This window comes from Triticum urartu, chromosome 5 (genome assembly GCF_003073215.2).
Source record: "Triticum urartu cultivar G1812 chromosome 5, Tu2.1, whole genome shotgun sequence".
Classification (NCBI taxonomy): Eukaryota; Viridiplantae; Streptophyta; class Magnoliopsida; order Poales; family Poaceae; genus Triticum; species Triticum urartu.
The window spans coordinates 609,735,990-609,745,119 of record NC_053026.1 but is presented as its reverse complement, the minus strand read 5'-3'; the positions used below and the strand labels follow the sequence as shown (position 1 = coordinate 609,745,119).

At 40.1% G+C, this 9,130-nt stretch overlaps 1 pseudogene; it reads left to right on the top strand.

The window, feature by feature from the left end:
- The first annotated feature begins 3,302 nt into the window (after nucleotides 1-3,302).
- On the top strand, nucleotides 3,303-6,521 carry LOC125507530 (annotated as a pseudogene).
- The last annotated feature ends 2,609 nt before the right edge of the window (nucleotides 6,522-9,130 follow it).

Here is a 9,130-nt window from a genome sequence, read left to right as displayed (position 1 = left end):
GCAACAGTTTTTGTTGCTCGTTTTCAGACGATTCCTTCACCAAACTATTTTTACTCTCTCTGACTCATCATATTATACTAATTAACCAGGGTCTTGGTTCAGTTTCCAGATCAGGGACGATTGATCCTAGAATTTCTAGACCATGAACAGCCGCACGTCCCTCTATTACTTCGATCGGAGAGTTATGGCCATGGTTGGAACTTGGAATCAACGCGTCCCAGCCACGATGCCATCTCTGCCGATCTGAGTGGATTCCATTGGCACCGGGCGGTGTGTTTCTATGCGAGGGGTTGAAGACGAACGCAGGTTTGGGGGTGTGGTCTTGTCGTTGGTTTGAAAAACGGGCCGACATGTCTATCATCTCTTTCGATGGTATTGGCCGGTGACAGAGGCTATGGATTCTGCCTATCATAAACAGTAGCGATCTAGGCCCAGATGCGTTTCAAATAATTTCAGTCTACCGCGCTTACTATTCACCTAGTCTGCAAATCCAAACAGTGGTGCAAAGACCCGCACATATCTCAAGGAGCTGGGTACTGCTTGGGTGGTCATGATAACAGGGTGTCTAGCCACCCGGAACCTAAAAATACACTCTCTTTGCCAGAAGCTTCCATAGCTGCAATGGAATCATCAATTTATACATCAAGTCAGCTGTGTATGGGTCTCTTCACCCTTTCTCCTATGTACATATGATAGGCATGCTTGTGCTTCCTTTAGAAAAAAATCTCATCTAAATTTCATTGTATGTCAACCTGGGAATGGGGACAAGCCTGCACTGCACCGAAGCCAAACCACACCCATGTACAAATCATCTCACTCCCATACCATACCAACTCAATCCACTGATAAGCGTCTAGACTCCAATCCGCCCAATCCATTTCACATTTGTGATTTCAACTCAATCTATTCTCCATTTAGAAACCTTGGATGCCCAACAAAGCTGTGCACGACTCCCGCCAAACGGTAGAGCTCAGAGTGACACTGGTCAGCTAACTAACTCGTATGATAATTTCCATAACTGAGTCATGAGTATGGCTGTCCATACAGTGGACATTTCCCTTCCATATAATTCTACATGAACCCTTCACTGAGTGCAGTACGGCACATAAAAGAAGAATCTAAAATAAGGTGCAATATACTAAATTTTCCTCACATGGTATTTCCAGATGCAGCACAATATTTTCACAACAAAAGGAAAAATATAATGAAAGTGTTCTGGAGCATCTCCATGTATTAATAATAAAAAAATATGGCGATAATAAAAATCTGATTTAAGGCACTGCAGTAGAGAGTGACGGCGACGGCGAAAGGTATCTTCAAATTAGCCATGCCCACAATCAATAGTACTACATGATGGTAAGCATAGATCTGTTGACAATCGACAAACCTGCCGAAAATAAATGTTCGGCATAGAAGAACAATTATTTCTTGACATGGAAAACAGAATTATCTTTTATTCCTACACATATCAGCATTCCACATGTGCCAGCAAGGAAGGAAGTCTCTTAAGATGGTTAGAAAAAAAAACATGGTTAGAAACTCATGAAACTAATAGCACATGATGGATCCGGTGCATCAGAATTTAATACTAGCAGAAATTTCATTATCTTCCTAGGTACAATAGAATCACTAGTTACCCATACAAGATAGCAGCACCATACAAAGTGAAAGAATTGCATTTCAGCATGGTAGCAACATCACACTACTTCTCATTTTAGCATAGTATCGGCAGGCTGATGCAAGATGACCTCAAATGGAGCTTTAGTATCTCCAGATGTGCAGTTTGGGATCAGGCCGCAGCACACCAGATAGTTAATCTATGTTGCCTGGATACTTGGATACGTATCGGATATGCGATAAAGGGATACACCTGATACATCAATTTTTCTTTAAAAACTAGGATACAGGGATAAGTTTGTATATAGATCTTAATTATTAAAAATTAAAACAATAAGGGGTTTTGATAGGAAGCGTTACCTTTTTGTTGAATTGATGAAGTCTTCCAGCAAATATTCCAGGTTTCCTTTAGATCATCTGACCTTCCAAATGGAAACATTACATCAAAACGTAGTAAATTAGTACAGCAGTAAATACTAATAACAAATGAAATGGTTAGATACATCATGCTTACAATGTAATCAATGGAGTCTTCAAAAAATATTGTAGTTCTTCATTCAATGATTCATTCATTTTCCTTCGATGGATGATGTATCAATAAAATTGCTTAACAAACAAGGTAATCACATTCATAATTCTCACATCACACTCACACGCATATCAGTATCCAAAATGTATTGCACCAGTATGCCCACAAAAGGATACTTACAGGACACGTATCAGGGCAGTATCCGCATATCGGGGCAGTATCTGGCTGGATACATGTGCTTCCGAAAGTATCTACGCAACATAGTCAGTAATCTACTGAACCCTCTCCAGTCCAGATGACTTTCTAGCTGAACCGTTTGAACCATTGCCGTTTGAGAACCACACAAAAAAACAACCATTTGGACCCACGCGAACCCGCCCCAATCCCAGGTTGAGTCATATGCAAGAGCCGTGGTTACAAAATTTGCTTTAGACTGCAGTGCCAAAATGAATTTTGGCTATCTCTTCGTTGATGTATCGTTGTGTGGATATATTCAAGAGCGTTATGCCTATGCTTTGTTGATGTTATGGGCGTTCCTGAGACTTTATATACACCATGTACCAATTACAATATCTCAGTTGCTAGAAGCCGTTCCAAACACCAACAGATGGTTACAAATACAAAGTCTTCTCTACACCGCGATTACAGGAGGCTCATTTGGACAACCAGCTTGTGCTCTAGTTTGACTGTTTGTGTGGGTGCCTAAATGAGTTGTTTATTTTTTCTTTTCCTTTTTTCGTCAAAGGGTCCGTGAGTTGGTTCTTTTGGTTCAATCCACTTCCATTTATGGTTAACATGAAATAGATGGGTCCATTTATTGAGTAAATAAGACATGTTCGTATTATGTTGTTAGGCAAGTTTGTTTATCGATACACAAATTTGTTAGGCCAATTTATTCACTTTAGTTAGACTCGTTAATTTTTTACCTTTACTACAAACCTAATGACCAACTTGGAAAAATTCATATGTTTTTCACTCCTTTGTTCTCCACCGGATTTCTATTTTATTCCTGTGTTTTCCTATTCCTGCATTTTTTCTATCCTATGAACCAAAGGGAGCCTAATATATGTCGATGTGATTTGTGACCTCAGTTCTATACTTATATAGTTATATTGCATTATTTATCAATCGGTTTCCCTGATGAAAATGCCCAACAATAATAGACCATAAAATTACAGAATCGGATCATCTGATGGAGAAACTGAGTCCCACTGGACATATTCCTCAACCTTCACGATCACTGGATGACCTTCCTATGAAAGTAGCTTGCACGCTATCACAGGGATCTAATGTAACTAGCATGGACTTTCATCCTTCTCGTCATACGCTACTACTAGGTATGGTCAAGGTTGCTAATTTACTATATCAGAAAAAACAAATGCAGTTGCAACTTTGCAAGTATAAAAGGTATTTCATGTGATTTGGGCGTGAATGTTCGGATTTCAACAGCTAATTGATTTTCTTGTCATGTTTACTGCTCAAATAGTTGGATCTGCTAATGGTGAATTTACACTCTGGGAGATCAGTATGCGTGAGAGGCTGCTCACAAAGCCCTTCGAAATTTGGGACATGCAAGCATGTTCAACACAATTTCAGGTAACTGAGCACAAGTTAAACTTCTGTATGTAATCTGCTCCTCTTTTCTTTTACTTGTAGTCATGTACTTTGTTTGCAAACCTACATGTTCTGATATTATATATGTGCCTCTTGTTTTATCTTGTATGAGAGAAGGGTGTCATGGCTAAAGACTCTTCCATGGCCGTTAATCGAGTTACATGGAGCCCTGATGGAGACTTGATTGGTTAGTGTTAATATTTCAGTCTTCACCCAGTAACTCTATATTGCATTCATATGTTGTTCGTATGGTGCTCCATTGTTGTTTAAGCATACTTTTTCTTTTCTTTTAGGTGTTGCATTTACAAAGCATTTGATCCATCTGCATGCATACCGGCATCCAAATGAAACATATCAATTTGTAGAGGTTTGTTCTTCTAATTGCCTTTGAACTTCAATTATATAGATGTTACATGTCATTATATTAAATGACTGTTGTTACTAACCCATTCATTCTTCATGTCAGATTGAGGCTCATTCTGGAAGAGTTAATGACATAGTTTTCTATGTCACGTAAGCAACTTTATGTTGTCACTTGCGGAGATGACAAGCTGATAAAGGTATCTGACATGACTTAAATGGTTATCATCTATTTCCTTTTCGCCCAGCCTGGTCTGCCGTAACTTCCTTCCCATTTTGTAGGTCTGGGACATGCATGGGCAGAAAATATATTCGTTTGAAGGGCATGAGGCACCTGTGTATTCTATTTGCCCTCATCACATAGACAAGGTTAATGTGTGTGCCGTCTGAACACAATATTTACGCATTAACATCTCAGAATGCAACGGATATAGATGGTTGCTCGTTAGTCCATGCTTCAAAAGTTTACTCAAGTATAATCGAAGTGAGGCAGTACGAGCCATCATGAGGACGATGCTTGTATTTTGTACTCTGAGAGAGATTTATGAATGCATAGTTTTTTCAAGCACATCAGCCTTTATCTGGTGTACTGATACATAATTTTATTGTCTACCCTGCAGTTTATTTTCTCAATTTCCCTTGATGGGAAAATGAAGACATGGCTTTATGAGTATCTGGGAACTAAGCTGGACTTTGATGTTCCAGGAAAATGGTGTGGTGCAATTCTCAATAGTGCCGATGGCACTAGGTAAACATAGATGTGTTATTTTGCTCGCTAGAAGTGTTTCGAGTTATCATTGATGTAATATTTACTTGTTGTCGATTTGAAGGTTGTTCTCTTGCGGAACAAGCAAAGAGGGGGACACACATTTAGTTGAGTGGAACCAAATTGAAGTATCTGTCGAGAGGTCATATTCTGGATTCCGTAAAAAACCATCTGGTGTAGCGCAGGGTGTCGTGCAGTTTGATACAGCTCGGAATCACATTTTAGCTGCTGGCGAAGATAACCAAATTATGTTTTGGGATGTCGATAACACCAACATGCTTACCTGCATTGAAGCTGGTGGAGGCTTGCCAGTGAGTTTTTGTTCCCTATTTTATTTTTCAACCTTTTTTCTCCGTTTGGTAATCTAACCTCCTGTAAATTTTAACAGAGCTTTCCACGATTAAGGTTCAATAAAGAAGGCAATCTGCTTGCTGTTAATACAGTAGATAGTGGTTTTAAGATACTTGCAAATACTGATGGGCTCAGATCTTTACCGGCTTTTGGTAATGTGCCTTCCGAAGTATTCAGATCGCCATATGAAGCTTCTGAGATGAAGGTAAGCACATATTTTTCGGCCTTCTATTGTCAGGACAGGTTGCGGGTATAGTTTTGAGAAAGTTTCTAACACTGAATAATTTAAATTAATAGGTCTCAGATCCTGCTATTGTCGCGAGCATCTCTCCTAACATTGGCCAAACTGATGACTTAGACACAAAATATCCTGCAAAGCCATCTCAAGTGGTATGCTGATCCAGAAGAAAAAAAATACTTTGACAAGTTTCATATGTTTTAATGCCTCCATGCTTACCTTATCAACAACAATCTAAGCATCATCTAACTTAATCATGATAATGATAGAATTGCAGTGATCGAGCATTTGGAAGCGTAGATAAAAAGCGAAGAATTTCAGAAGAAAAGTCTGATAAAGCGAAACCTTGGGAGCTGAAGGAGGTTCAGCAATTTTGTGTTGATACAATGCTAGAAACTGACCACGCCAGCAAGGTTCGTGCCATCTTATTCTTGATTGTTTGTTAGTACTTCTCATCATGGGCGTTTGGAGAAGGTTATCAACATTTGTTGGTCTCCAAGAATGATTCTTATGTGATGTCTGCATGTGCTGAAAAGGTATCCAAGGTGCTCGACGACGACAACCTCCTCAGGGAGATCATCATCCGCGTCGGCTTCCCAACCACCCTCGTCCATGCCGCCCTCGTCTGCAAGCGCTGGTACCAGCATGCCTCCGAACCTGCCTTCCTCCGCCTTTTCCACGAGCGCCACCCACCCCGCCTCCTCAGCTTCTACATCGAGAACAGGAAGGATTATAACATGGCTTCTATTTGCTTCATCCCGATGCTACCTCAGCCCCCAGAGCTTTCGACCGTCATCCGCACTGTGCAGAGCTACAGTTGGGGCTTCTACCACGGCGCCCCGGCCAACTTCCGCTGCTCCCGGAAAGGCAGAGTCCTCATCAGCTTGTACAACCTGGTCAACGACAACAATTTCACAAGTCGGGTGCACAGTCCATTATGTCCTGAGAGAGGCCTGGCTGTCGTCCCACCATTACCACACATCCAAATCCAGGACGATTATTACTATAGTATGCTCTTGGTGGAAGAAGCCGACAGTGTGTCCTAGTTTCATGTGTTGCTTGTGGCTAACATGCAGAGAACAAAATATACGGTGCACGTAAATATGTTGTGACATGGTGATGGTGTGTGGCGCACATGTCTTACCTTCAACAAAGACCAACTTCTTGATCCGGAATGGGAACCAAAAGCTGTGCTCGCCAACAATAAAATCTACATAGCGAGCACACAGACAACATTGATTTCTTTGATTTGACTACCTCAAGCATCTCCACGGTTCAGCTCCCACATGGGTGGAGTATGGCGATAGAGATACCATGTTGGCACCGGCTCATGATGCTTCTGATGTGTATCTCATCCATGCTAAGAATCTTCAGCTTGACATCTGGCTCCACAAGGGGGACAACAGGTTGCTGGTGGACACCATTTCTTTGCGTGACATGGTTGCTAATTTGAGGATTCCAGGTTGTGAGGTTGAGGATGAGCCCATTGCTCCTCTCTGGATAAACCATGTGGGGTCGTATGCTGAGTTTGTGTTCTTGGAGATGGGCCAATGCGCACTTCACTTAGATGTCAAGTGTAGGCAGTTGCGTAAAGTGTATGATATGACAGAAGAAGAACTGGATTTGGGTGATATCCATCCTCTTACAATGATTTGGCCGCCCATATTCCCTGCTCTCACTGATAACCTTGCAAGGTTTGCCTTTTGGCATTTAGATGATTTGTATATTGCTTTTGTTGAGGTTACATAGTTTCGCTATATGCACGATTCATTGCACTGTTTTGTATAATCGTGGGATTGTGTTAATTAGTATAATAAGATCTAAATGCTCTTATATTTGTTTACGGAGGGAGTACTTGTTAAGTGACTAGATAATACTACTTTCCTTAAGATGTCTTGCAATCACTTGTGTAGCCAATTTAATGGACTAATATTACATGGTGTTTAATACCTACAAAAGTATAAAACGTGTATCAGAGCTGAAAGTGTCTAGCCTTGTTACCATGTTGACCACTTTATTGTCCTGAAATATTATTACAAAACCTGGATTTTTAGCTTACTGTTTCTTAAATTTGGGTAATTTTTCACTGCCTACCTTTGAGCTGTGAACCTCAAGCTTATGAGATTGTTTTTGCTGAAGTTATGTATATGCAATTTTCTTTTCATATACTTTGCACAATATCATTTTTTCTTAAACTTATGCTTGAGTTTGTTAATACTTGTTTTTAAAAGAATGTTACTTAGTGGATCAGATTTTTTCTTGAACACAAGTGGATCATCCATTTTACATGACTGAGCTTGTGCATGAACCATGGAAGTTTTCCTCAGGCACACATTTCTTCTTGTATGATCAGTTTTTTTATAATGGAATGCAACTATGAAATGGAAACATGCTAGTCTCCAATATGAGGACATTTAAGCTGTACTGGCTAGAGCTTTCGATAAAACATGCTAGTCTCCAATATGATCAGTTTTTTAAACTATGTTGATGGATCAAAGTTGATTATTTTGATTTACGCACATAACATTTGAGTGACCAATGATAATAAAATATTCTGATCCTGAATCATTCCTATGTTTCCTTGAAGGAGGGTATGAGGAAGCTTTTGGATGGTCAGCGACAAGGGCGTCATCAAGAAGAACAGGGAGCTGCATGCATTTCTTGAGTAGCAGTTCTAACTGTTTTTGTCATATCTCATTGTGGATTAGTGAGAATGTTATGTAATTAGTGATCTGGAGTCCAGATCGTTTAGCAAGTGAGTTATTTGCTGAGTTGAGGATGTCAGATTGCTCGGTTGCAGACGAGCCAGGTGGGGAACAATGCTGACTTTGTGTTCTTGTGTATGGGTCCAGGCATACTCTATCGATTTTCTATACTGTGCTTTCAGGATGTTGTATAATAGAATTTTCTGGAGCATGCCATCGCTTATACGGGTTTAAGATTATGCATTTTACATGTGACGTTGGCAGGCATATGATTATGCGTGTTTTCGGATCTAGATATATACAATGACACACCCATTCGCCTTTAACAGTAGATTTTAATAGTAGAGATAACTGGATCATCACGTGATCGGGGTGCTACTGCCCTGTATCTGAGAACCATTTATCCTTATATGGTTATGTTTGAAATGATCTTTGTGCTATACTACTACCTCAGTACCAAAATATATGACGTTTTGTTGGCTAAACTATCCTATAAAAGTGTCTTATATTTTGATACGGAAGGAGTAGTTAGCAATTGTACTTTTAAATGGAGGCAGGCGGTACCATTCTTCTTGGACTGTCACCCACACGGTGCTTAGCATTACCATTCTTCACTCACTCACACACATAAAGCTAGCAAAGTGATCTGGCTAGTACAGTGCAGGGGCTACATGAACCTGATGATGTTAGCAACCAGATATGCTACTTATCAGACTCTACTGTGATACTCCCTCCGTCCCAAAATAAGTGAGTCAACTTTGTACTAACTTTAATACAAAGTTAGTGTAACAAAGTTAGTACAAAGTTGACTCACTTATTTTGAGACGGATGGAGTACTTTAGAAGACACCTAAGGCTTGTCCTAAATTATATTCTTTTTCTACACTACTATTAAACAAGAAAACATGTTTAGGGCGAACAAAAACTCTGCCGTTCCCACGCCCGTATGAG